Raw genomic sequence first — 7,240 nt, forward strand, 5'->3', positions numbered from 1 at the left:
AAATTTAATGGTAAACTACCACAAGCTTCCCAGGACTGGGGCTCCCGGTAAGTTTTCTGGTTACTGTTACCTGTCTGACCCTTTGTCAAAATTGTTTTGCAGTTTACCTTTTTTTCTTCCAGCCTTTTCCACTGATAGGAGGTACAGCTCTTGGTGACAGATGTGACCAAAAATCAAGGCTCGTTTGTGCTTTCCTAGTACTTAATGCTGTGTTTTGGAAACAAGAGCCTGAAGCTAAGCTTCCTCAAATACTAGTTTTGGCTTTGGTGGTATTTGCAAGTAGCCATTTGGTGAACCACTTCCCCACCTGTTTTTAGGTGTCACACAGGCTGACATGGCACAGCTCTGTGTGCAGAGGGTTCTTGTGGCACACTAGTGTTAAGTGCTTGGTCCTGAAGGAAGCCAGTCTGATACTGGAGCTCTTGGGTGTTAAATATCTAACCAGTGTTAGCAGTTTGCTTCTCTGGCTGGCTGTGAACAAGGAAATCAGTGCTGCTATTTTTTCCTCCCTCTCTACTTTATTTTTAGGGTTTTCTTTAATAGCGAGCTCTGCTCAGGGTTTTGTTTTTGCAGTTGTTTTTAGGCTATTTTGCATTAAACCACAGTGGGTCTGTGCCAGATTTTGCAAGATTTTTGCATGCATAAATGTAACTGTTGCAGTAGAAGAGTGCTACTGAACAAGTTGTTCTCATCTAACGTGTCTAAATATGCTCTTTGATGTGTTTGTTGCTGTTCTGCTCCAGTGGATGCCCTATAGCCAGGAAATCCTCTGGCCCTCGGGTCTCACTGTGCTCACTGTGCCCACTGATCTCGGCAGGGCTGCTCAAATGCCTCAAGTGGAGCACCTTGCTCACTAACAGGCTGAATCCTATGAATGTCTAAGAACTTCTTAAGAAGGTTCTATTTTAAAATAATCCCATATGTGTGTAATAAGGAAAAGCAGCAGAGGAAGCATGGAGAGAAGTCTGTGAGCTCTAACCAAAGTGCTGGTGTTTGACACAAGGTAGATGAGCACAGCCTAGCAAGCACTGCTGCTCCCTTTGGGGTGGTTGGTGAGTCCTTAAAAGCTGCCCTGGGCCATCCAAGCTGCAGGTCTTTGGGAACAGGTGCTGCCTTTGGAGATAGATTGAAGCAGGGTGCAACTACAGGGCAGTGTTTTCAAGCTGCGCTCTGCAGCCAGACAGAAGGCTGCACTGTGAAAGGGACTGGTTAAAAATACTCTAAAAATGATAGATCTGAAATTATTTTAACTCCAGTCAGTGCCTGGCACAGGGGAGAGGAAGAAGGTGAGAATCACTTATATCAACACTGTGGGTAAAAGGAGCATATGGCCAAGCTAATGGCTGAAAAAACAAGCCTAGTGCTGGTCAGCTTAAACCTGTTTTGTGAGTCTGTAAATTCTCTGGAAACATTGGCAAGTACAAGAGATTGAAAACCACCAAACTTTGGCTCCGAGTTCTGACCTGATCATGTTGTAAAATGGCTTGTACTAATCAACTGCTCTGGCTTCACCTTAGTAATTAGATTATAAGAGCAATATTGATTAGGTGGACTCTGGAAAATATTTAAGGTCTTCAGCCTTCTGGAGAAGGGATCTTCAGCCAAGAAGTGAAATGAGAAATCAGAACAAGGTGCTGTCAGCTTCTCAGGGACTTAACATCAGGAGTGACACAGGCTGATGGCAACCGGTCTGAAGATGCCCTTTCCCCGGTCCCTTCCCCTTGCCATGTGTCTGATCTGGTCCTAGGGCTCACTGAAACCAGTGGGGATGGCTGGAACAGGGAACAAGACTGTCCCACAGGTGCTGTCCACCTGCTCCCAAGCTGTTCAAGCAGCTTCCAATGCACTGCAGGTGACAGCTCAGCCTTTCGAGGCAAAGTAAGGGGTATTTGTTTTCCCTGGCAGTGCTGCCCTGTGACCTGCAGCGTGTCAGAGGTGGTTGCACAGCTCCCACATCCTCCATGCTGTGGAGACAGAGCCCCTTGAGAGAGGCAGACAGCTGGCAGTGAAACCCCTCCACAGCTCCAGGTAAAACGTGCTTCAGAATCCACAGCCCCTTGTTTTGCTTGGCTTTAATCAGACATTTCTGGGGTCTAGAAAGATTCAGCTGGAGCCAAGCAAGTGTTTTCCATCAGCAAGGATTGGCAGAAGAAAGCCTCTGCTTCATAAACCATAAATCTGGTGAAGCAAGCAGCCATCAATCCAGGTCCCCATGGCTCTGGACACTGTGCTTTGAAGCCTTCGTGGTCTTTCTTGGGCCATCCAACCCCAGTACCAAATGCTGGTAGGGAATGGCTACCACTCTGGCACTTCAAAAATGTAGGCACACCTCTAAACCACGACTTGACCAAACACAAATTGGATTGAATTACCTTCACTCCTCAGGCAGGGGAGGCCCTTGGAAAAGAGATGTGGCAGATTTGGCAGTAAGCCTGGAGCACGAGGCTCGCAGGTTACATTTTTTTGTTTACCTGTATTATGTCTAACTATTTCCTTCTCTCAGAATTTCCTTGCAGTCTACCAAGGCTGCTTGTTGATGGTGAGAGATCGGTCAACTACTTCAAAGTGATTTGACCTTGCTTGGGTTGGGGACAGAGCCCAGACCTTGGCTGGTAGTGGTCACCTTGTGATGTCAAAACCACTGTGGTGTGTCTGTTTAGGCAACTGCAAGCCATGCTGATGCACAGGGGTGGGTGAGCTCCCTCCAATCACACTGAAGAGAGCGGAATTTAGCTTTCCTTGTCTTTGGCGGTAGCTGAAACAATAGAAATGTCCCCAAAGGCCAGGGTATGCAAGCCAGCAGGGCTTCTCTAGAGACCAATAAATGGAGGAATTTACGTTTCATTAATTGTGTATCAGAGTAAACACTGGAAAAACACCAAACCAACCAACCAAAGCAGCAACTTTACCACTGACTGCTGGAGGAGGCTTCTGCCAAGAAAGCAGCCTTGGATCAGAGAGCAAGGAAGCAAAGCCCTTCCAAAGGGTGACTCAGAGCAGCCTCGCAGGCTCTTCCACTGACTCCCTGTCACCACCGTGCTGGATGGAGGCACGGAAGAGAAGCTCCTGTCTGGCCACAATCCTCTGTGTGCCTTGTGAGCCTGTCTCAGACACAGCTGCAGAGAGGTCAGCTGAGCTTCTGATCCCTCATGTCACAGAATCACAGAATCGTTTGCATTGGAATGGGCCTTAAAGATCATCTCATTCCAATGCCCCTGCCTTGAGGACACCTTCCACTAAATCAGGTTGCCCGAAGCTCCATCCGGCCTGACCTTGAACACTTCCAGGGATGGAGCGTCCACAGCTTCTCTGGACAAACTGTGCCTCACCACCCTCACAACAAAGAATTTCTTCCTAATATCTAATAAAAACCTTCTGGCCACACTTCTTTAGATGCAGCCCAGAACACAGTTGGCTTTCTGGGCTGTCAGTACACATTTTCAACTCATGTTGAGCATCTGGTCAACCAATACCCCCAAGTCCTTCTCCTCAGGGCTGCTCTCAATCCATTCCCTGCCCAACCTGTACTTGTGCTTGGGATTGTCCTGACACAGGTGCAGGACCTTGTACTTGGCCTTCATGAGGTTGGCACTGGTCCATCTCTGAAGTCTGTCATCCCTTCACTCCAGTGTGTTGATCACTCCACACAGCTTGGTGTCATCAGCAAACTTGCTGAGGGAGCACTTGATCCCACTGCCTATGTCACCGATAAAGGCGTTAAACTGCATCAGTCCTGGCACCAACCCTGGAGGATGCTACTCATCACTGGTCTTCACTAGGGCATTGAGCTGTTGAGCACAACTCTTCCAGTGTGGCCATCCAACCAATTCCTTATCCTCCAAGTGGTGCATCCATTAAATCCATGTCTCTCCAGATGAAAGACAAAGATGCTGCATGGAACAATGTCAAATGCTTTTTGCAATTGCAGACTATATTAAGATGGAAAATTCATATATTTTCTAACATGAGATAGTTCTTTTGTTTTTTCCATCTACTGGCCACCAGAGATCTGATAAATGCAACAACACAGGGACCTTGAAGGAGCTGCTGTCCCCTTACCAACCTGCAGGTCATCAGCTAGGGCAAACATCTGAGTGGGGACTAAGTCAGCTGGAGCAGTCAAGGAGGGACTGGAAAAGGAGCCAGTCTTCTTTGGAGAGAGACCAAAGAAGACCTGTTAGCTGATGCCCTGAAGGCAACCAGAAAACCCAGCCTGCACTGTCAGGAAGGTAGAGCAGACCCTGTGATAAGCTTTTTGCTTGTGGGACTTTCCTACTTGAATTGAGGGATTGGGCTGGTCTGTGACACACTGAGGCTAGGCCTGAATGAAGACTTTATTTCATTAAAACATCATGCTTACAAAAAAAAATATTCCTGGCTCAGTTTTGTTCCCTTGATGGGTTTTAGACATAGGCAAGTTCAGGCTGAGCACTATTAAAAACAGTTTCAGGAAAATGGGGTAGTTGGGTGAGCGAAAACACCAAGAAGTGGTGTGAGCGGCCCCTGCAAGTGCTACCCCCTGCCCAGCACTGCTCAGCCTCTCTGGCTGCTCCTCCGGGGTCCTCAGGCTGGGGCAGCTGCCTGTTCCCAGAATTGGCTTAAAATCAATGTGCAGGGGAGAGGAAAAAAACTGGCTAACTGGTGAAAGACGGAGAGATGAGGGGGGAAAATAAATGTTTTTTTAAGAAGGCTGTCCTGGGACAAGAGCAAACCCCACTTGCTTTTGGAGTGTCATGGCCTCTCATCTCTTCCACAGAATGAACTCAGGGTGCTACAAGCCCAGACCTGGAGTGCAGCTGACAGCATGATCTTAACTTCAACTCTGAGGCATTCAAATATGCACTTCTGAGTGGCTATATATGAAAGAGAAACAGAAAAGTCTGGCTTTCTCTGGAAATGTGGCACAGAAATGGCTTGCACAATCGTATTTACTTTGGAGGTTCTTTTTTGGGAAGTGTTGCCTGTTCTGGGCTGTGTGTCAGCTCCCAACCCCATGAATTTTCCCTTCTCCTCTTTATTCTCAGTGCTCCTGTGGCTTGGCTGCCTGTGTGGGAACCAGGGACCCCAGACCCTGCCAGACCTCACTGAACTTTGTGATTACTGACATCATGTTTCCACCAAGGAGCAGGACATGGCAATGCAGGGACCATCCCCTGGGCTCAGCCTTGTCCCTGGACAGTGACCACAGAAATAGCAATGTATGGGCAAGGGGAGAGGAAAGGAGGATGCATATTTTAACTTAAGACATTTATAGAATTTCTGATGGGTTTAGAGGAGAAAACGGTTGGGATTTTTTTTGGGGGGGGGTGATTCCTTTGGTTTTGTTTTACAAAAAGTACAGGCAAGAAATATAATTTGTAATATAAGAAAACATAATCCTCTACTGGCAAAGTATACATGTGTGATTTGACTGTCAGCTCTTACAAGAAAGGGCAAATTGTGTTATAACAGTAGTGGGGATGAAAAAACATGAGGATTTGAATGAATTTGCCAAGAACCCTGCACTACTGTTGTGGGAAGCTGGAGACGCCTCAAAAGAAGAACTTCCAGGAGTAAGGAATGGCTTTGCTAAATAGCCCAGGGAAAAATACAGTCTTAAGCCCATTCTGTTGGGAAAGTGTGCATCCAGGAAAGGACAAGGAAAATGTGACAGTAGAGCTGTCCATAGAGCTGGCAATGGTGCAGGGACAGAAACCTCTCAAAAGTACCCAGATATCCTTCACAGTTCCTTTGAAATCCCTTTGCACAGCTGCTGACAAAGATCTGAAAATGTCTAGTGCCAAGCACATACATCTATCATGCTGGGTAATGTTGCATCGTCATTTCTTGATGATCATGTTTTCCTGTCCCTGTCCCTCTGTTGTCTCATGTGAAGGTTGGAGCAGAAGCACTTGGGGACCAGCAGCACTGGGCATTGCCTGTGCAGAACAAACTGTTCTTGATCTTTGCAGGCATCTTCTAGGCACTGCTATCATAAAGAAAACTTCAAAGATTTCGTGTAGTAGAATTACAGCTTTAATCCAAGATAAGTACTGATGTATGAAAATTAAAGGGGCAGAGTGTGTTTGCCAATTGTGACTGGGCAAGGAAAGAATTGCAAAACCAGTCCTTTTGCAGTTTGGGTTTGCAGAGGCAAGCGCAAGGTGCACAGAAGGGGAAGCAGAGCGTGCAGCTAGCAAGTGTACATGTCTGCAGAGATGCCCTAACTGCAATGCCAAGAAAATCAGACCTTCAGCCAAGAAAAACAACATTAAAATGATGCAATGACATAAGCTAAATGCTGGTCGTGGAATCTAAATTACACGCAGAACAATCAAGAAGGAAAACACCGACGACATTCGCTTGTGTAACAGGGGTGTTGACCTCACAGCTGGCAGGCAAGGAAGGGCACAAGTGCAGACACAAGTAAAACCAGTGATAGGAGGGGGGACTTGACCTTGCTGAAAGCATCAACCAGGCCTGTCCCTTAGGGGTGATACCGAAGTATCACAAGACTGCTCAGGTTTGTACATTTTAAACTAGTCCATTTAAAATCTGCCACACTTAAAAACCTCACTAGGACAGACTCACCTGATGAGCAGAGCAAGGCAAGAAAGTTGCAGCTCAGCACCAGGACAACTGCCTCTTGCTCAAACAAAAAGCTGGATGACATGCTTAGCTTTTTTTTTTTAAAAAAGAAGGAATACACTTCACCAAGGGCTTTGAGATCTCTGATCAGGAGACGTCCTACCTGTAAGATAAGTACTGAGGGTTGCACTGCAGGTGGGAGACAGATGTGGGTTATGTTCTCTAGGTTTCTGCTCCATGTCTTGTATAGGCTATGAAACTTTTGTGATGCCGGCACTACATATACTACCAATGCAGTCAGGTTATAGAACTAGACATGAGAAAATGCAAATGTAGATCCAAACAAAATAAAAAACATCCTAACTCAGACCCAACACTGTATTGTGCTAAAAAGCAGTGAACAAAAATGTCTCCTTTGGGGTGTAAAAAGCATTTTATTCACCCAACACCCTTTATTAATGGGATGTGTTTCTAGAGTATCTACTGATGAGTAGCATTTATTATATGTGCTTCACAGCTTCATCTGTATTTTAGACTATAATATAAGCAACACAATACAACCCCTGATAAGTGGGAGAGAGGAAATGCATGCACAATACAAGATGTTCCCATCAAAAACTCATCTCCTCTTAGTGCACAGAGGACCTACAGGACATGGTCAGTGTTGCTCAAA

Source organism: Manacus candei, unplaced genomic scaffold, assembly GCF_025592945.1.
Source record: "Manacus candei isolate 608988 ecotype Guabito, Panama unplaced genomic scaffold, ASM2559294v1 h1tg000050l, whole genome shotgun sequence".
In the NCBI taxonomy this organism is placed as follows: domain Eukaryota; kingdom Metazoa; phylum Chordata; class Aves; order Passeriformes; family Pipridae; genus Manacus; species Manacus candei.